The 22075-nt window shown below is 39.0% G+C and overlaps 1 long non-coding RNA gene and 1 pseudogene across 5 annotated transcripts in view; both read right to left on the reverse strand.

Moving 5' to 3' along the window:
- LOC123625115 overlaps window positions 1–3672 on the reverse strand; it is a 48874-nt gene extending 45202 nt beyond the window's left edge. For all 5 annotated transcript variants that reach the window (XR_006730365.1, XR_006730368.1, XR_006730364.1 and 2 more), the window contains exons 1-2: window positions 3625–3672; window positions 553–644 (exon numbers count right to left, since the gene is read on the reverse strand). This is a non-coding gene — a long non-coding RNA (uncharacterized LOC123625115). The remainder of the gene's footprint in view (window positions 1–552; window positions 645–3624) is intronic.
- Window positions 1930–2030, reverse strand: LOC123625579 (annotated as a pseudogene).
- Window positions 3673–22075: the final 18403 nt, after the last annotated feature.

Below are 22075 nucleotides of genomic sequence, written 5' to 3' on the forward strand. Positions count from 1 at the left end.
ATCGACTGCTTATGTTACCAGTAAGACTTCTGGTCAATAGTACCCTATTAGTAGTTAAGTTTGGGGGGAGTCAAAAGTTATATGCTGACTTTCAACTATACTGGGGATTGGTACTAACCCCTAGGTTGTTCAAGGGTCAACTCTAATTAAATTCATTTACGAAATAGAAACCATTTATTATAAAAATTAAGTAGAAGATCCATTTTTATAACAAGTCCCATTTAGTATAATGTGATTACAGAGGAAACATGCAACATACTAACTTAAAATTCTTTTTTCTTATTTATACAAAAATATTATATAGGGTTTTAGGGACCATAATTAAACTAATTTTTTTCAGATAACTGGATTTATAAACTACTTACAAATAACTTCTTCAATAATTCTGAATTCTAAACCAAAGAAGTTAATTTAAAGAAAGAAATTGTAATAAAAAATATGCGATTTACACATTGTTTTTTTAACCTGCACTTTTGGGATCAAAACTTCCTTAATCTTATTTTTTTACCTAGGGTAGGAGCACTGAGACAAATTCACTATCAGAATTCTTACCTGGCTTGCTCTTTTGAGAAGGATGCTTAGAAGAATTTTGGCTGCTCTCATTGCCACTTCCTGCTTCCTCTATTAGAATGCATTTGTAAAGGCTATGTATACAAGACATAATAAATAAAATTACTATTTGAATACCGATATGAAAAACAGTTACCAAATACATTAAATTCTTAGCATATTTCAGACAATATCAGAGCTAAGATCAGAACTTTAATTATGCCATACACTTCAAATTTGTATGCTCTACAAACTTATAAGCTTCTAACTAAAGAAGGAAAAAAAGTAAGTTCAAGTAGTGACGAATTCAGACCAGTATAGCTCAGTAAATTAAATAGGGTTAGCTTGATATAATGCAAAGTGTCCTAGCTCTATAAGCAATAGCTATTTGTTCTTGGACAAGCTGCTTTTCTTAGCCTCACTGCCTTCTTCTAAAAAAATAAGGATTATACTGCCTTATTTCATTAGGTTGTTTTGAACATTTAACAAGATAACATTTTTAAAGTGCTCAGAGAAAGCAATGGAATAATTTGTTTTTGAACTTAATTGCTGACACTATTTTGGAATCCCAAATAAAACCCAATGTGCATTTCTTCATAGGTTCTAATAGTCACATGCTGCAGTTTTCAGAAAATGTTATTAAGTCCTAATCGTAGATGGTAGTTGTTCTATTCTTTGTGGCTTGTAATTGAGGGTATCTCAGCTATTATATAATTTGCAACAAAATTTATTTAAGAATAGATTTATCAGTAAATTAGATAACATAATTTTGTTGTTGTCTCTGTTGTTGTTGAGCTGGGGTCTCACTCTGTCACCCACTGTGGAATGCAGTGATATGGTCAGAGTTCACTGCAGCCTCAAACTCCTGGGCTCAAGGAATCCTCCCTCCTCAGCCTCAGGAGTAGCTGAGATTACAGGTGGGAGGCGCCGACCTGGTGAGTTAGATAACATAAGTGTCCCCTCTTACTAAGCTCATCAATTGCACCAAGGGCAGAAACAAATAAATGTCAAGATTTGGCTTGAACTATTACTATTCCTTCTCTACCTAACCAAACTCTGAACCACCAGATCTTTGTTAGAATGATGCTTCATCTGCATGTTTATCTCCAACTGACATGGAAGACAAAACCTTAGTTTTCTTTTTTTCCATGTTCCATGAAGGAGATGCAAATTGACATTTTGCCATTTCCGAGATACATACTGACAAAATATTTGCACATAACATCTCACAGGTTACTCCTCTCTGTTCTCATCTCATAGGTATTTTACACGGATATTTTCATAGTGAAAATCCTAATTTCAATATTGAGGGCCACCCACTTTGCTTTGACTCACACAGTATCCTTGGAGCTAGTCAGCAAGTAGTCAAATGACCTTCCACAAAATATGGGATACTTCACAAATGAGAGTGTCATCCTTGGGTGGGGGCCATGGTCATCTTCTCGGTATTCTCCTAATTTTGGTATATGTGTTGCCCACACAAGCCCTACTCTTCTACATGGATGCTGATGAGTCATAGATGGGGCTTAGCCATGTTTGTTCCAACTCACCTCCTTTAGATTCAGAGAGTTCTTCTGAAGGGCTTCCTTGTCAGGTAGAATTTTAAAATATTTTAAAAACTTGAGGTAGAGATACACGTAGCTCAGGAGATTTTCATGATTATGGAAACCAATCACTTCAGGGGCCAACCACAAGTTGGTGACCACTACTCTGGGGAAGGAGGATATGGGACTTTCCACTACCTAAGAAAAGCTGCCACACAAGATAGAAAGGGGCCTTGGGGTACAAATCTGGTAACAAAGGAGAAAGGAAGCTTCGATCTCTTCCTGCAACATTACCTGAACAGACCAATCACATATACTATTTGCTAAGGAAAAGCCATAAAAGAACCTCAAAGAATAACTGACAGAAGGACTAGGCTAACACAGGGACTCCAAATAAGGTTTTGAATATGGGGGGAAGGGTCAATTTGCTCACTATGTGTGTGGCTAAAGCTAGGAGGCCCAGCTACCAGAGCACAATGCTGGTGCTTTGGAAGCAATGGCTGAGCATATAAAAATATGTATGTGAACTAAAATATGTTGTAATTTTGAAGTCTAAGGATGCATTGCCATGAAGACTGAGGGATGTGAATCAGTCAGGGCATCCTGGTAGCAAAGGTCAATCACATCAGATTGGCTGGGCGAGGTGGCTTATGCCTGTAATCCTAGCACTCTGGGAAGCTGAGGTGGGAGGATCGTTTGAGCTCAGGAGTTTAAGAGCAAGAGTCTCGAGCAAGAGCAAGACCCGGTCTCTACTAAAAATAGAAAGGAATTATAGGGACAACTAAAAATATATATAGAAAAATTAGTCAGGCATGGTGGCACATGCCTGTAGTCCCAGCTACTTGGGAGGGTGAGGCAGGAGGATTTGTCTGAGCCCAGGAGTTTGAGGTTGCTGTGAGCTAGGCTGATGCCACGGGACTCTAGCCTGGACAACAGAGTGAGACTCTGTCTCAAAAAAAAAAAAAAAAAATCACACCACATTGTAGGACCAGTTTCAATGGCAACAATACAGCAACAGAATCAACGGAAATAAGAGAATGATTAGAATGTCTTTATTCCTCCTCCTTCTTACTTGTAAAAGAAGATTATCTCCCTTGGACTTAGGGAACCCCTTAGGTTCTTGAAAAATTCAAGGAGGGGATAGATAGGAGATAGCCCCCAGGGGACAGTACAAAGATTTTCTGCTAAACTGGACATTCCAAGACCCAACTAATTAGAAAAACCAAAGATGTGACACTATTTTTATCCCACGCAGAGGGGTTATACTTGGAATGAGATGTACAACGTTGGGATCCCTAGGGGTAAACGTCTTAAAAGTCCTGAAATAAAGAACCCTGTGCCCCTTGCTACTTCTAACTAGTCTAGCCCTTTGGCTTGATTTCTGGCTGATGAAGTGGATTAACTCACTGCCATTCCAAAACTACCTGAACCAAACTATGAAATCTTACCTGATGTGTAAGATGCTATAGTTATAATAATTATTTTAAACCTCAGTACAGTGTTAAATTTTCCTTTTAAAGTAAACACTTACATTTTAAAATCACTGTAAGCAGCATAATCTTCTGCAGTCCATCCACTCATATCTTTAAGAGAGACATCAATGCCACCGTGAAGCAGAAGAAGATTGGCTATATCTAATGATTTCCCACGTAAGGCAAGCATGAAGGCAGTTCTAAAATAACAGACAGATGATTTCACCCTGAGGAACTTTGGTGAAGTTATTTAAACAGCTAATTTTATAAACTTTATCAATTTGGATCTTCCCTGTCAGTGTAGACTTCACCATTTATATGTACTAATAGACATAAGCATCTTGGGTGCTTTGTAAATTTCCACCAAGGCTAAAAGGAAGGAACAGAAAGGAAGCCTCTTGCCCCACTGGGGTATTACATAGTAAAGTTGCTAACTTAAACTCCTTTTATGAGCAAGAAACTATGCTGATGTCAATTATCAAAAGTAGGCAAAGATTTCAGGGAAGATTTCACCATGACTTCCCTAGTCTGATGTCATAGATTGTAATTCAGTCAGCTATTGTAATTCAGGCTCAGACAAATAAGAGCTCTCTGTAGGCTTAAAACACCAATAATACTAACGGTATTAGTAGTAGTCCTAGTAATTTCAGTTCATGATGCTTACAAGCATGTGCTAGGCACTGAATTAAATGTTCTCTGTATATAATCTTATTTGCACACAACCACTCTTGGAGGATATATTATTATCTTCCTTTTCATATCAGAAAAATATGTTCAGTGTTAAGTAGTATTCCCAGGGTCACACACCTAGCAAGTGGCAAAACTAGGGATTAAACCTAGTCTTATGAACGTCAAGCCTATCTCTTTTCTCTTCATTACCCACCCATGGCTTGTCTTCATTAAAGGAAAAGTTTATCCAATTTAAGCTATCTTTTTTTTTCCCTTGGCCCAAGTAAATTAAAAAGAAAAACATCAAAAATACACTAGAAATGAAAAAGGAAAGAAACTGATGAACTCACAGGAGTTGGTAATAGCAATTAAGAGTCAGTTAAGGATCACCTAACATCAATATTCGAAGGAAGCAACTTACAGAAAAGAGTCATCGAAAAGACTAAATGACCTGTAACTCCTATGGAGGTCTGACATAGCATTTTTAAAAGAAAAGTATATAAGGGGAGGTTAGAAAAACACTAGAAGAGAATTAAGAAGTTCAATGTTGAGGCATAAACTGAAAGTTAAAGTCCACATGTCATTAAAAAATAAAATGAATACAAAACCCCCTTAGCTAATAATATAAGATCATAGGACCAAAACCATCAGATTACAAATAACACACATCAGTCAATACAATAAGAGAAGATGCATCCGACTATATACTGTCCTTTATCTTGCCTAGTCCAAATATAATTGCTTTTCTACTTCATGACTTGCGTTGATATTTTGTACTATATCCCAACGATTACAAGTTAATCTTATTAATTTAATATTTCTGATGTGTGATTACCACTCCAGAATATCACTCAGCTTAAAAAAAAAAAAAGAACTACTGTACCTTTTCCAATTATCAACTGCATTTACATTTGGATTTTTCTTTAGTAAAAACTCCACCATCGCTGGGCTTTTCTTATTCACAGCAAGTAAAAGTGGCGTCATGTCAGTCTGTGAAGCACCAAAAAAACTGATAATTCACAAAATTATATTATTTCTCAACTGAACTCAAAACCGTATAGAAGACCCTATCAACCTACACATATAATGTAGAAAGTAAATAAAAAGTAGTCCCTTCCTGCTCATCCCTCTGTGCTTTCCCATACGCTGCTCCTGCCCTTGCCAACTCCCACCTTCTATCTCACCACATTAACTCCTGGCATCTCCACAACTCGCTTCAAACAGTTACCAGTTCCAACAATCTCTGCCTCTCTCACTCCCCATTTAGCATGGTGGATTGCAATTAGTTTATGCTTTCCCATCTAAACCAAGAGCTTCTTGAGGGCAGGGACTGTATCTTTTCTCTATATTGCCAAACCCTAGGACACAGTAGTAAATCCTTTAAGTATTTTTATTAAATTGATAATCTAAATTATTATCTCTAGAGAAGTGTTTCTTAAACTATTAATATATTCCAAAGAATATTTACTAGACCTTAAAGACTGTCTTCCAACAGAAATATTCCATGATCTGTTTGGGAAATATTATAAAATTGTGCATTCTATGTCCAGTATTCAAGAAATCTCTTCGACTTTGCCTAATCCCTATTTGACAAAACTTTTGTGGCAGATATTAACATCTGAGTTATGAGAATTTCAGGGATACAGTTATGAGAGCTTTCCAATAAAGGTGGAGGTCTCCTCCAAGTGACACAAACTTGCTTGATTCTCTTCTATCAATGGTGTCAGTATCCCAGATGCCAACGTCAGGCACTCCTGCTCCAAATGGGTCACTAAGGAAATGGGCTCTGAGTTAAAAGACATAGGCTACAAGTTAAATTTTGTTGCTTATTATGAAATCCTCCATGGGGTTTCTCCTATTACAAGTGACCGATGTTTATCTTAGCTGTTAGAAAGCTCTGCATGAAATTTAATTCTCAATAATAATAATCCCAGACCCTACTGCATACCTACTTTTTAAAAAATCCATTGTTCTGGTTTCCACTCTAATTGCTACCTAAAATTATTTTTTATTTTAGGCAAAATAGAAATCAGAAATATAAATACAATGGCTTATCAATAAAAGTTCTAACACTGATCTAAAAGGAGTATTTTTACCATGATGAATTCTACTAAAGGCATGAAACTATCAGAATTCTAGAAGGAAATGTTGGAAAAACTCTTACATTGGCCTAGGCAAAGAATTTATGAAGACGCCAAAAGCAATCACAGCAACAACAAAAGTAAATAAATGGGACCTGATCAAATCGAAAAGCTTCTGCTCAGCCAAAGAAACAATCATTACAGTTGGCTCCTAAATACAAAACCTACAGAATGGGAGAAAATATTTGCATGCTATACATTTGATAAAGGGCTGATAACTAGAATCTCAAGCAAATCAGCGAGAAAATATCTAACAACCTCATTAAAAAGAGGGCAAAAGATAGGAACATAAATTTTTCCAAAGATAGACTAATGGCCAACAAACATATGAAAAAATGCTCAACATCTCTAATCACCAGTGAGAAGGGCTTTTATCACAAAGTCCCAAAACAACAGCTGTTGGCATGGATATGGAGAGACAGGAACACTCATACACTGTTGGTGGGACTGCAAACTAGTACGACCTCTATGGAAAGGAGTAGGGAGATACCTCAAAGAACTAAAGATAGAACTACCATTTGATCCAGCAATCCCACTACTGGGTATTTACCCAAAGGAATAAAAAGACAATCTATAAAAAAGACACCTGAACTCAAATATTTATAGCAGCACAATTCATAATTGAAAAGATGTGGAAACAACCCAAGTGCCCATCAATACATGAGTGGATTAGCAAAATGTGGTATATGTATACCATGGAATATTACTCAGCCATAAAAAGTGGTGAACTAATACCTCTTGTATTAACCTGGATGGAACTGGAGACCATTCTTCTAAGTGAAGTATCACAAGAATAGAAAAACAAACACCACATGTACTCACCATTAAATTGAAGCTAATCGAACAACACTTGTGTGCACATCTGGAAATAAACATTCATTGGAAATCAAGCAGGAGGGAGTGGGGAGGACGGGATGGGTAAATTCACACCTAACGGGTCCAATGCACACTATCTAGGGGATGGGAACACTCCTAACTTTGACTCAAATGGTACAAAAGTAATTTATGTAACCAAAACGTTTGTGCCCTGTAATATTCTGAAGTAAAATAAAATAAAAATAAACATAAATAAAATCAGTTGCATTTTAAAGCGACAATGCTGAGGAGACAGATACAGTGTTGTCTGCAATATGCATATCCTATCCAACTATAACCTGGATTAGCCTGAAAAGGTATATAGGCATTCTAATGGGAGAATCATTATTTATGGTATATAAAAAGAAAAACAATCTTTCAAAAAAACAGAACCTCTAAATTCTAAAATTCAACCCCATTACTGAGGGATTAATATAGAGACTATATACTGGGAACAAGAATAAACTATCTTGAAAACCTTGAAATCTTTATCAAAATAGGGAGGCAAAGTAGGTGACCTAAGCACGTAAAGTACCTAAGTGGGCAGGGGAGCAAAGTGGAGAACATACACCTCGTATAAAGGTGCAGCACTGGAACTGCATACCAAATGGTAAGATGGGCTCAGGGGACACCAGATTTGATTCTTTAAGAGAAGCCTGAAATCCATATTTCTCTGCATGTCTCCCAAATTTTACATGTTGAATCCATTTATGGAGCCAGACCACACATACCTATGGCCCACATTTAGGTAATGGCCCTTGTGTTTTTATATTTGCTATGGATGTGTTTCCACATAGTTGTATATAAAACAAGTATTTGCATGTAAAATCTTTCCTTTATTTAGTATCATGTGTTTTACTAAAAAAGTCAAATCCTGCCACGTAATACAAATTGCTATTAAGATTCATGATACCCATCTCAAGAATTTTTACAACATTTACTCATTTACAATCTATTTGTACTTAGTTTTCCCAAATTGCTGACCAAACGGATAATGAGCTCATAGGACTGCTGAAACTAAATTATTAAAAGAATTCTTATGTATTCGTACTAACTACATGGTTTTCAGTGTTTAAAAATGCCATCCTGATTATGCCAAAGCTATATGAACTTAACAGACATACTGAGATAGTCCATGATACAGCTTCAACTAAAAAATGGGTCAGGATTTGCTCCTATCCTAATTGAGAAAATTCTACTTGCAATAAACATTTATTGATCTAATCACCCAAATCACAACAGACATGAAATTCTGAAAGTTCCTGCCCCTACTTATTGAAAAACTACCCATAAGGAAATTCCTAAAGACCCTCTGAATGGCAGTGAACGATGGTTGGAAGGAAAAAGGTGTTATTCTGTAAGCTGATCAATGCTGCCAATAATACTTTTAACTGTCCAACCACAAGACAGAGAAAGATCAAACTCAGGCTAATATTATGTGATCAGAAAGGAGAGGTTTGAAGGAAGTAGTACCTATCAAACTCCAACTTGTCTAGAGATTTCTGAGGTTTCTGAGACATGTGAATATATATATGACATTTATGCAGTGGTTCTTAACCAAAAGTGTATCAGAATCTCAAGCACATTTGTTTTTTCTTTTTTTGTTAGAGACAGGGTTCTCACTATGTTGCCCAGGAGAAACTCCTGGGCACAAGCGATCCTCTTGCCACAAGCCTCCTGAGTAGCTGGGACTACAGGCACATACCACCATGCCTGGCTTCAAGGAATTATTTTTATATATACATTTCCAGGTTTCATTAGACTTCCCAAATCAAAATCTTCAGGGGAGAGCCTAGACTTGCAGATTTTTAAAAAATTTCCCCAGCTCACTGTGATGTACAACTCTAGGTGAGAACTAGTGCAGCAGACAATCAACTCAGCCTCATTTGTCACCCACAAGGCCAATCCTTTTTATCATTTGGGGATTTGGCAAGAAGAGGAAAGAGTGAGAGAGTCATTTACTAAAAACTCCTTGATTCTCCTGGGTAGGGGTCGAACAGGGACTAGTAAACTCAAAATGCAATTTGACTTTGCTATTTATAAGCTCCTTCTCCCCCACCTTCCCATCAAGACTTTCTAGATCTGAGAGCAGAGTTTAGACTCTTTTCTAAGTGACCGTTTCTGCCAGAGTAGGACAAGCAGTTAATTATTCTGTTCTTCTCTCTGCTGAAGTGTTTCTCACTTCACCACCACCTGTTTCAGACGAATCTGGTTTCCTCAGATCCTCCTAAAACTATCTCTAGTCAAGTTTACAACTCATTACCTCTCTCTTCCAAACTGAAAATTGTTATCCCCAAAACTGAAGAACACCTTGTCTAAACAAAAACAAAACAAAACAAAACAAAAACAAACTGGAAAAACCAACCGAACAAACAAAAAAGGCCAAAAAAAAAAAAATCAAAAAAATTTTTTTGATACTTTCCCTCAATTATCTAATTTGCAAATTGGCCTGCAGGTTTCTGATGCTCTCCTTTTCCCTTTCCACTTGTCCCTTTTCAGCCTTGCCACTGAGAGATCTCTCTCTTTCACGTACCATTAATTTCTAAGGAAATTGTTAATAGCAGCAAGATTTCCATTTATAGTAAAATGCAATGGTTTTGCTGGAGTTGTAAGATAAAATCTATTTTGTGGGCAAATTTTATTTTCCTGTGTTGTTTTACACTGATCAGAAAAAAAAACTGGGGTGGGAAAAAACACTTGGGAAAAAAGTTTTACCTTTAAGAAATTCAGTGCATTCACAAATATTTACCACAAATGCATAAAAGAAAGCTGCACCCTCTAATGCCTCTTTAAAAATATCAATAATTAAAGAAAAATCTTAGACAATTAAGTCATTCCAAAATATCTTCATTCAGGGAATGTTTGAGCTTCCAAATATGGACAGCTAACCTTTGCATATGTCAATGTTAAAACAAATACATGCCAAATAGTTTGAAAATAAAGCTGGTTGATCTATACCTTGTTTTTGGCTTCAATATCTGCATGGTGTGAAAGTAGTTCTGCCGTTAGCAACTCATTCTCATTGTACACGGCATAGTGGAGAGCAGTGTTGCCGTAGACATCCTGAAGATTTGGATCGGCACCTTGTTCCAACAGAAAAACTGCACATTCCACTTCCTGGCACTGGACGGCCTGTCAGTATTAGACCAAGAAACAGATCATAAATTCCAGGAATTCAAAATAAACACTCCACAGGTTTTGCCAACTAGTTATATTTAAATGAGATAAACTCATTTTGATTCTATGTATTTACATCAAATCCATCTCATGCTGAGTTGGCTACCACATACCTTCATCAGAGCTGTCCTCTCTTCGCCGTCACGGATGTTAAGTTCACATCGTTGCTTTACTAGAAAAGTCACCACTTTTGACCGGCCAGAGGAACAGGCCAGATGTAGAGCGGTCCTACATAAGGAAGAGGATTTTTAGGAAATTGTAGTGCACTATCTCAAAACATACAACGATTCACGCAATTGTAAACATTAAGTAGCATGTTATTCCCCTGCCTTCAAAACTAATATTTAACTTTCTTGGGAAGAAAGTACAGAATTTATTAGCTCTTATGGCTTGCTATATTATGTGAAAGAGCAGCCTGTTTGAAAAGAAGAGCTTGGCCTCTGGCCAAGTTCAAACTGGCCTTGAATCCTACCTGAAGCTCTGTTACTTACTAGCTTATGGCTTATAGGCTTTCTGTGCCTCAATTTCCTCATCAATAAAAAGGGGATGACGATAGTAGCTATCTCACAGGACAGCAGTATCATGCTTAAATAACAATCTATGCAAAGTACTTAGACCAGCTCCTACCACAAATAACAGCTCAATGATTGTTAGACACTGTAAGAATTACCATTACTACTACTTACCAAAGAGAACATTTTAAGTAAAATGTTACAATTGCATCTACTTGCAGTACGCTTTAAACATTCGAGATAATATTGTATTTCAATGATTCTCAGATGCTCATTTTCTCACACTGTAACATCTAAGACATTGTACTGCCACTTATTCAGGATATCCTACAACTATAATTGGCAACATTTTAAAAATTGATACAGAAAATAATGGGGCATCCCACAATCTATGGTGCCTTACATTAAGTGAAATGTGGTACATATAACAGGTCTTTGGAAGTTATATATGACTGGAATTTAAATAAGTTGTAGTCTTTAAAAGGACTATTGGGTCAGAGAGTTGAAACAACAAATTTTTTCAAAAATTAATTCTTTAGTTTTCAGCAAACTTTAAGCCAAAGCAAACTCAGGATTCAAATGAATGGGTATGGCTTACTTTATCTGATAGTTAGATGTACAGACTGTATGTTCATTCAGATATTTCTTATGATTAATATTAGTATTTCAGACTCTTATACATTTTCAAAAGGGCAAGTTATCTTTTATACTTTTCTACCTTCAGAAATGCTTTTCTCTGAGAGAGGAAAAGGCTTCAATTGAGATTGAGTCCTACTACTCCAATTTTGACTCCCTCAACTTGCTAAGGCTGGGCAGGTAAACATAAAATGTTGAAGGGTCTGGAGAGATAACAGAATATGTCTGCTACATAATAGGTATGCAGATTATGTTTGATGAATAAATACACTGAAAGAATAGATAAATACATTTGGGAGTTCAATATTTTTAAAGAAGCCTCCTAGAAAGTTTCCTAGAAAGCTCCTAGAAAAGGTTCTCTTTACTCATGAAGAAGCTAAAAGTTCACAGAAGATACCAATCCAAGAAAAAAATTTTTAAAAAAGAATTATTTTTTTCTGTGCAAGTCCATATTCCTGTTCTCCCCAAGGATTATCTCATTAATAATAAACTTTTACCAGACCTTTTATACATGCTTATTGCAGAAATCACAGGTAAGGAAAAGAAAAAAAATTCACTTATGATACAAAGGACCAGAAATAACGAAATTTTATCTCATTTTGTACATATTTTCAGCTAACACCAGACCACAGTCTCTTTGTGTGTACATATAATCCAATGGATTTTTTAATTGATATACCAAATGCATCTTCACATGCCAATATCCTTCTGTATTCATACACACCTTCAATGGTCATATGTTATTCTATCCTAGGGATGCATTGAAATTTAGTTACAAAATCCATCATATGGGTTCTTAATACATTGCTACCTTAAGCAGTGCTGTGAAAAACAAATTGCATGTATCTCTATTTAGTTCCTAAAGAGATTTTAGTATAATGGAATTGATGGGTAAAAGGCTTATATATTTTTTAAAGCGTGGTGCTCATCACCAAATTGTCTATGTGACAAAGCATCAGCAACTTAAACTTTAATCGGTAGTCTCAGTATCACTGCTCTTCATCCTCACAAAATTTGTGGATAGAAAACAGTATTTCATTCCACTTAACTTAAATTCTTTCTTACCAGAAACACTAATTTTTGTTTCTATGTGCACAGGTCACCTGTAGATCAGCAAAAAAGTACTTTGCCATATTTTAGAGTTCTCTTGTTGATTTCAAAGAATCCACTGTTACATGAAGATATATTTTTTCATCTGATATATGTATGCGTATGTGTATATATGTTAATGTTGCAAATATTTTGTAACTATGTTGTCTTTTATGTTGTTAATTTTTCTCTATACACAGGGTGTTTTAATTTGTATCTTCCTAAATGAACCTTTGCAGGTTATGCATGCTTGTGAGGTCATTCTTAGGAAGGTGTTTGCCAACATAAAAAGGTACCTATATAAATAGGCATTTGTGTTTACTTCTGACACAGTGTCATTTTGTATGTTCAAAATTTTTGAGCTATATTCCATCGGGAACTTATTTTTGTGACACCAAAATCTACCAGATTTTCTCCAGTTAACAGGCATTTCATTTATAAATAATTCATCTTTTCCTACTAATATGAAATATCATCATCAAGTTCTCAATTCTTACACATACCTGGGTATTTCTGGATTTTCTATTCTTTTCATTTATTTGCCCCTTGATTTGTTTGTTAGTAAATGATTAATTTGTGGAAGTGAATAGCACATTTTGATGTCTAGAAGGGCATGTCTTTGTTCACTCCATGACAAAAAACTATCTTATTGACCTCACAATATGAAAAGACAGTGTGACTCAAAAATATTAAAACCTTGGGCTGGGCGCGGTGGCTCACGCCTGTAATCCTAGCACTCCTGGAGGCCGAGGCGGGTCGATCGCTCGAGGTCAGGAGTTTGAAACCAGCCTGAGCGAGACCTCGTCTCTACTAAAAATAGAAATAAAAATTATCTGGACAACTAAAAATATATATAGAAAAAATTAGCCGGGCATGGTGGCGCATGCCTGTAGTCCCAGCTACTCGGGAGGCTGAGGCAGGAGGATCGCTTAAGCCCAGGAGTTTGAGGTTGCTGTGAGCTAGGCTGACGCCAGGGCACTCACTCTACCCTGGGCAACAGAGCGAGACTCTGTCTCAAAAAAAAAAAAAAAAAATTAAAACCTTGATATTTTTCTTTGGTTTATGTAAAATTGATAAACAGAGAGAAGAAAGTTCACATTTTGAGAAAAATGAGTCTTCCTACTCAAGAACATGAAACCATCTCCCCACCTCAGAGTTTCCTGAGGTCCCTCACTAAAGAGTTATATACATAGATGCACGTCAATATAAAATGGATATTGAATTTTATCCAAAGACGTTTCAGCCCTGAAGTTGATATATAATGGGAATCATTTCTCTTCTTACAGCTCCTTCTATATACAATATTATGTTTCAAAATGTGTACATTAAAAATAAAACACTGCTCAGTGACCATCTGTGTGCTTCATAAATGAAAAAAAAAACAAAAAAAAAAAAATAAAACACTGCATATACTTAATTTAGTTAGTTAAATCACTTTGGAATTGCCAATGCAGCGAGTGGATCAGAAACCAGCTCAAGTTCTGTTTCCGTGTTGCTGCTCATGAAAACGGCCTGGACCCCGCCACGTCCCCACGTCCACGAGGCTGCGAGGCTGGGGGGGAGGACAGCCCGGCCCCGGGGGACGTGGCGGCCGGCCCGGGAGGGAGCTTCCCCCGCACCCACAGCCCCGCCTCCCAGCGGGCCCGCCACCCGGTTCCCAGCACCTCTTCTTCTTGTCTCTGGCGTTGACGCCACATTCCATGCTCCACACGATGTGGTCCAACAGGAGCAGGTCACCCGTGTAGGCGGCTTGGTGGAAAGGTCTCAGATGTTTACGGTGGACATGGTAAAAGGCGCTGGAGAACCCGCAGTCACGCAACGGGTCCGAGGCCGAGGGGCCCTTCTTCCAGGCTGAGCAAAAAAGCTGCTTCCAGCAAGAACCCATGTTCTCTGGAGCCGCCTCAGCTCCTTCCACTTGTCCCGGGGCCGCCGGCGGGTGGGTCTGGCTGGCCCAGCAGAGACACTTCTTCCAGCAAGAACCCATGTTTCTTGGAGCCGCCTCAGCTGCTTCCACTAGTCCCGGGGCCGCCGGCGGGTGTGCCTTGCTGGCCCGGCCAAGAGACTTCTTGGACGGAGAAGCCGTCAGTTCCTTCGGAGCCGCCTCAGCTCCTTCTTCGTGTCCCGGGGCCGCCGGCGGGTGGGTCTGGCTGGCCCAGCAGAGACACTTCTTCCAGCAAGAAGCCATGTTCTCTGGAGCCGCCTCGGCTCCCACTGGCTTCTCACCGCCTTCCCTCCTCAACTTTCACCAACTCCGGAGTCCAACAGGAGAAACCCGACCCGGTCTGTGCAGAAGCTCGGACCGAGAAACTTCCCTCCTCCTCCCTCACAGGTGAGGCCAACGAGACCGCTGAGCACGAGGCGCGCACGCGCGCTGGAGCCGGCGTCCCTGCGCGTGCGCAAACAGGCCGCGGACGCCGGCTGTTTGAAACTGTTGCCGCGCGCACGTGGCAGCGGCAGCTCGCGTGCCCGCGTGCCCGCGTGCCCGCGCGGGCGGGTGCGGTTCTCCGTGGGGTTCCTCAGGCCTCCTGAGAGCGCCGCCCGCGCGGCCTGAGAACATGGTTGACCGCGCTGGCTGGGGCCGGCTTCTCTGTGGCGCTCAGAGCGCAGCGGCTGCCAGCGCGGAGCACTCACCGCGCAGCGGGGACCCGGGCTGAGGTGCCGACTGGCTCGCGCCGGTGGCCGCCCTGGCGTCCGGCCGCGGGTGGGCGCCGCTGGGGCCGAGGGCAGGGTCAGGGGCTCCGGGGGCCGAGCTGCCCGCCTGCCTGGAGGCCTGGGCCTGGCCCGCAGCCGGAGCAGGAAAAGCACCTGCCAGAGCTGACAGCCAAGGACTCCCTGGATCGCTCCTTCACTCAGCATTTCCTCGTCTGGTTATTTCTGCTTCATGTATGAAGCTTATTCTGGCGAAATATAAAATGTTTGTCTGATAGCTTTTTTCTTTCAGTACTTTGAAAATGCTATTCCATTCTGTTCAGACTTGTTATGTTTCTGCTGAGAAGTCTGCTGTTAATCTCCTGGGTTTTTGTTTGTTTTTTTTTTGTCCTTATAGGTGAATAGAAATTTTTTTCTTGGTATTTTTAAAATTCTTTCTTCACCCAGGAGCTTCTTCTGGTTCTCAGGCAGTCCCTGGCCATCAACGCTGCTTTAAAGCCTCTCCTGACTTACTTTTGGTGCTTCCCATCACTTCTCTGGTAAATCTTCACATTTTCTCCTTGACAATCTGTTCAAAATTTGAGTATCTACTTACTATTCTGGTTCCTCTCTGTGGACGAGGCACATGATGCCTGCATATAGTAAGCCGTCTGGTCCCTCCCCTAGAGATAAGTTCATAAAACCTGGTACAAACATTTAAGTTTTTTGACTGAATATAACATATATACAACAAAGTATATACATATACACACATAAAATATTATATTGTATCTTGACGAATTGTCACTAAGTGATCACACCTGTATAATCATCATCTAGATCTAGAAACAATATTACTAGCACCCTGTAGCCATCTTGAGCTAAATTCTAGGCCCTTCTCAGTGCCCCCTCATTGCCCATCTACCCACCATGATAACTAGCTTCACTTCTAGCAACATATATCAATTGTTCCAGGTTTTGTGCTTTTTCTAAATAGAATTATGTACTCTTGCATCTGGCTATTTTCTCAATATTGTGTTTACGAGATTCATCTGTATTGGTGCATGTAGTTGTAGTTTGTTCATTGTCATTTCTGTATAGTCATTCATTGTGTGACTATTCCATAATTTGTCCATTCTACTGTTGTTGGGAATTTGGATAGTACATTACTCTGCTTAGGCTGCCATAACAAAATACCCTAGACTGAGTGGCTTAACACAGCCAGAAATTTATTTTTGCATGGTTTGGAGGCTAGAAGTTCTAGATCAATGTGCCACTCAATTAAGTTTGTGGTAAGGGCTCTCTTCTTGGCTTATAGAAAGCAGCTTCCTTCTTGTGTCCTTCATGGCCTTTCTTCAGTGCACAGAGAGAGAAAGCTCTGATGTTTCTTCTTATGAAGACATCAGTTCTACTGTACTAACATCCTGCCCTTATGATCCATTTCAACTTAATTACTTCCATAAAGACCCTGTCTCCAAATATGGTGATTAGTGGTTGAGACTTCAACATAGGACTTTTGGGGGAAGATATAATTCAGTCTATAGTAGATAGTCTCTGGTTTTAGATTATTATATTGTAAAGTTGACTATTATAGAACATACCATTTAATGGCCACATGTGTGTGTGCATTTCTCTAGGATATATACCTAAGGGTGGTTTGATAGGCTGTAGGTTTTGCAGGTGTGCACTTCGGTAGACACTCCCCAGAGTTTTCCAAAATAATTGTACCAGTTTGGCCTCCTACCACCAAAGTAAGAGTTGCTCCATATCTTTGTCAATGCTTGGTGTGATGGCTGATGTTAGGTGTCAACTTGACTGGATAGAGGGACACCTTGATATCTGGTGAAGTGTAATTTCTGGGTGTGTCTATGAGGGTGTTTCCAGAGGGGCGTGGCATGTGAGTCAGTGCACTGGGCCAAGAAGACCTGCCTCAATGTGGTTGGCACCATTCAATTGGCTGGGAGCCCCATGGGGACAAACAGGTTGAGAGGTGGGGGTTATTCTCTCCACTCTCTCTCTCTCTCTCTCTCCCTTCTCAAATGGGATGCCTTTTTCTCTACCTGCTTTTGGACATCAGATGCTGGGGCTTGCACCAGAGTCTTCTCAGGGGATTTCAGGCCTTCAGCCTCAAACTGGGTACTATACCATTAGCTCCCTTAGTTCTGAGATTCCTGGACGTGGACTGAGGCATGCCGTTGGCTTCTATGGTCCTCCAGCTTGCAGACAGCCTGTCGTGGGACTTCTCTGTGATTGTGTGAGTCAATTCCGTATTAAATCTCCTGTCATACATACATGCCATTGTTTCTATTTCTCCAGAGAAAACTGAATAATATACTTAGTATTTTTAGAAGGATTGATACACTTATTCTTCTTCATTAGTGTATAATTTCTTGATTAGTTTTACTATATGCCACAATGAATTTACAGAGCTATATTTCTGAAAACAAGTTCCTCAATGAGAAAAATGGACTGATGGTCAGTTAGTAATACAAGGGCAGGGAAAACTCTGTCCGTCGTCATGACCCCTAGTTTGGTGGCCAGGCCTTGACTTCATTAAGAGGCATTTTTATGGCAGCCATTTCCCTGAGCTTCAGGGACGTTCTCCATTTTTACACTCAGATATTTGCACAGAAATCACATTATGTTGACACTTTATGCAGTCCTTCTGATGCTCTCTTTAATTAATTATGGAGTCAGAGTCCCTGGGGTCAGTCCAGTGCTAGGCCTAGCAGAGGCAGAGAGCTGGTGAGACACTTTGTTCTTGGGGTGGATCGCAAAGAGGAGAGCTGCCCTCTCCATAGGCATAAGTGGGGGACACCTGCACCCTCACTTTCACAGGTACCTTGTACCCCTAAATTAGAGAGTCTTTTATGTCTCCATTCTGCATTCGTATTTGCTTGGGGATATCTCCTCTTTGTGTGTTAACTTCCACATTCCCTGCTCTAAAAGCAGTTCTCATTGCTCTGTCAACTTTCTAGCTTCCAAAACGCTGCCATCTCCTGTCCCACTGCATGTCCATGTGGGTTTGTGTCTTTAACAACTTTATTTTACTCTCCTTTGGAAGAATTTCTGAAGGAAATGAAAATGGCCTGATTCCTTGTCTTTCATAGGAAGTGGTGAACTGCTTCTTTATAAAAAACATTTAATAAAAATATTTTTCTATATTTCTGACAGTTACATTGCATCCTATGTTATGAATACTCAACAAATCATATAACCATTTACTATTTTTGGTTATTCAAATTATTATAATTTTTATTATTGTCAAGTTCACTGAAATGAGCATCTAATAATACATTTATCTTTGGGCTTATTCAGAATTATTTCTAGAGAACGTGTTTTAAAATATAGCTTGTATTATTATTTAGATACGGCAAAGACGACAGATCAGGAGATGACTGCCAATGGGCAAAGCTTTGTGTGCTCCAGCTTTTTGGAGAAGCTGCTTTATTCTTGCTGAGTCCTGTGTGAACCGAAAAGGCTAAGTTTTCACACGCAGAGAACTTAACCGTCTTTGGAAAGGGGAACTCATCTTCCATCCTCCCAAAGAGTGTTTAGGAGGTTTCCTTTCAGAACTAACCCTGCTGGTCCTCCAAATGGCTTGTCTGCTTCTGCCACATTCTAGTTTCTGAAACGTCCTTTTCATCTGTCATTTCCAGGGTTAAAGCCTTTCAGTGGCTCTCCATTGTCCAGGGATGAAATCTCTTCCTTTAGCTTGCATTCATGATCTCTGTCCTCTATTCACACACCCAGTACAACTGGCCTCCCCAAGCATCCCCTAAACCTACCTTGCACCACTGCCAATGTCTCCTCTGCTTCTCGAAATCCTGCCCATCTCTTAATGCCCAGTACCATTAGGAGATGCCACAGACAGTTCTGGGCATTAATGCATATGAACACTGATAATTCTCAGGGCAAGGAAACACAAAACACCTCTCTATACTGAGGCCACTCTATTCACTGAGGAGTTTATAATATATCTATAGTTTAATTTTTTTGAGCCTTTTATAGGTTATAATTTAAATTTAGCTTTCCTGGTTCTAAATTTTTATATGTCTTTCAGAATCACCCTTTTTCCTTTTTAATTCTTTTTCCTCCCCATTCATAGAACACATTTTTATTGAGCACCTATTATGTACACCAGACATTGTTCCAGGTGCTGGTGATACAGAAGGCAAAACAGACAAAAATCCCTGCCCTTACAGAGCTCCTAGAGCTTATATTCTAGTGAAATCAAGACAGGAAAACTAATCCATGGGTAAAATCAACCAAAGAACAATTCTTAATTGTTAACAAAAGGGATTCTGTATTGCTTAAGTCAGAAAGAAACAATGAAGTTCCTCACTCTGACCCCCAAAAGACAGGGCCCCAGCTGAGCTCCATGACCCATGCTTGAGCAATCAAGAGCTATTGTCTCTCCCTTCAACAGTCCATGCACAGGGTTCCCCAGGGGGATACACAGCACCTCGTAAGTCTATCCCCAAACCAATGAAAATAGCATTTCCAATAAAGAGTAAAGCAATGGTTCCAATGCAAATTGTTTCAAGCATCAAGGCAAAGTCTCTCACATGTGAAACTCAATGAAGAGAAACATAACTTGCAGGTCATAAGAAATAAAGAACCATGAAGCTAAAATTTAAAATGTTTATAGCATAATAGTTAAAAAATGAGAGTGCAGTAAAACAGTTTTTCTTAGGAAAATATTTAATCCTTGGCCCAAAGTCATAAAATGGAAACTTACTACAAGGTAATTTGGCAGTCTAAAATGCAGGCAGATGATTTCTGATTTAAAATTTCTGTTCTGTTTTTCTAAGATATGACAAACTTAAAAGTATTTAGTCAACTTGGTTTTATGTAATTATTTAATATAGAAATTTTTATAGGAGTCTCTCTTTTTTTTGACAGTATAATTCCAATTTTATTTTTATTTTATTTATTTATTTATTTTTATTTCAGCATATTACGGGGTACAAAAGTTTAGGTTACATGTGTTGCCCTTGCCCCCCCCCCCCCAGTCAGAGCTTCAAGTACATCCATCCCCTAGATGGTGCACATTGCACTCATTATGTATGTATACACCCATCCCCTCCCCCACCACATCTGCCAGACACCTGATTAATCTTATTCCTAAATGTGCTCTTAGGTGATGATCAGTGAAACCAATTTGATGGTGAGTACATGTGGTGCTTATTTTTCCATTCTTGGGATACTTCACTCAGTAGGATGGGTTCCAGCTCTATCCAGGAAAATATAAGAGGTGCTATATCCCCATTATTTCTTATAGCTGAGTAGTACTCTATGGTATACATATACCACATTTTATTAATCCACTCATGTATTGATGGGCGCTTGGGTTGTTTCCACATCTTTGCAATTGTGAATTGTGCTGCTATAAACATTCGGGTGCAGATATCTTTGTTATAGAATGCCTTTTGTTCTTTTGGGTAGATGCCCAATAATGGGATTCCTGGATCAAATGGTAGGTCTACTTGTATCTGTTTAAGGTATCTCCATATTGCTTTCCACAGAGGTTGCACTAGTTTGCAGTCCCACCAGCAGTGTATGAGTGTTCCTGTCTCTCCGCATCCATGCCAACATTTATTGTTATGGGACTTTTTGATAAAGGCCATTCTCACTGGAGTTAAGTGATATCTCACTGTGATTTTGGTTTGCATTTCCCTGATGATTAGAGATGCTGAGCATTTTTTCATATGTTTGTTGGCCATTCTTCAGTCTTCTTTTGAAAAATTTCAATTCATGTCCTTTGCCCACTTTTTGATAAGGTTGTTTGATTTTTTCTTGCTGATTTTCCTGAGTTCTAGATAGATTCTAGTTAACAGTCCTTTATCGGATGTGTAGCATGCGAAAATTTTTTCCCATTCTGTAGGTTGTCTGTGTGCTCTCATGAGAGTTTCTTTGGCTGTGCAGAAGCTTTTTAATTTAATCAGGCCTCATTTATTTATTTTTGTTGTTGCTATGATTGCCTTTGAGGTCTTCTTCATAAATTCTTTGCCTAGGCCAATGTCTATAAGAGTTTTTCCCACATTTTCTTCTAGAATTCTAATAGTTTTACACCTTAGGTTTGAGGTGAAAGCTGTGTGTACTGTTTCAGTCTTCTACATGTGGCTATCCAGTTTTCCCAGCACCATTTATTGAATAAGGATTCTTTTCCCCAGAGTATGTTTTTGTCTGCTTTGTCAAAGATTAGATGGCTACATGAGGATGGTTTTATATCTGGATTCTCAGTTCTGTTCCACTGGTCTGTGTCCCTGTTCTTGTGCCAATACCAAGCTGTTTTAATAACCACAGCCTTGTAGTATAGTTTGAAGTCTGGTAAATTAATACCTCCCATTTTGTTCTTATTGCCTAAAATTGCTTTTGCTAAATGGGGTCTTCTCTGGTTCCATACAAAGTGTAAAATTATTTTTTCTATATCTGTGAAAAATGATGTTGATAATTTAATAGGGATTGCATTGAATCTGTAGATCACTTTGAGTAGTATAGACATTTTAACAATGTTGATTCTTCCGATCCAGGAGCATGGTATGGTTTTCCACCTGTTTACGTCCTCTGCAGTTTCCTTCCTCAGTGTTTCATAGTTCTCCCTCTAAAGGTCTTTTACCTCCTTAGTTAAATATTTTCCTAGGTACTTTATTTTCTTTGATGCTCTTGTGAAGGGTACTGAGTCCTTAATTTGGTTCTCAGTTTGACTGTTATTGACATATATGAATGCCTATAGGAGTCTTTGGAACTTTACAAAACAGAGCAGGGCTTCCTAGGTTTAGGAGGTTGTAAATGAAATC

Source organism: Lemur catta, chromosome 20, assembly GCF_020740605.2.
Source record: "Lemur catta isolate mLemCat1 chromosome 20, mLemCat1.pri, whole genome shotgun sequence".
In the NCBI taxonomy this organism is placed as follows: domain Eukaryota; kingdom Metazoa; phylum Chordata; class Mammalia; order Primates; family Lemuridae; genus Lemur; species Lemur catta.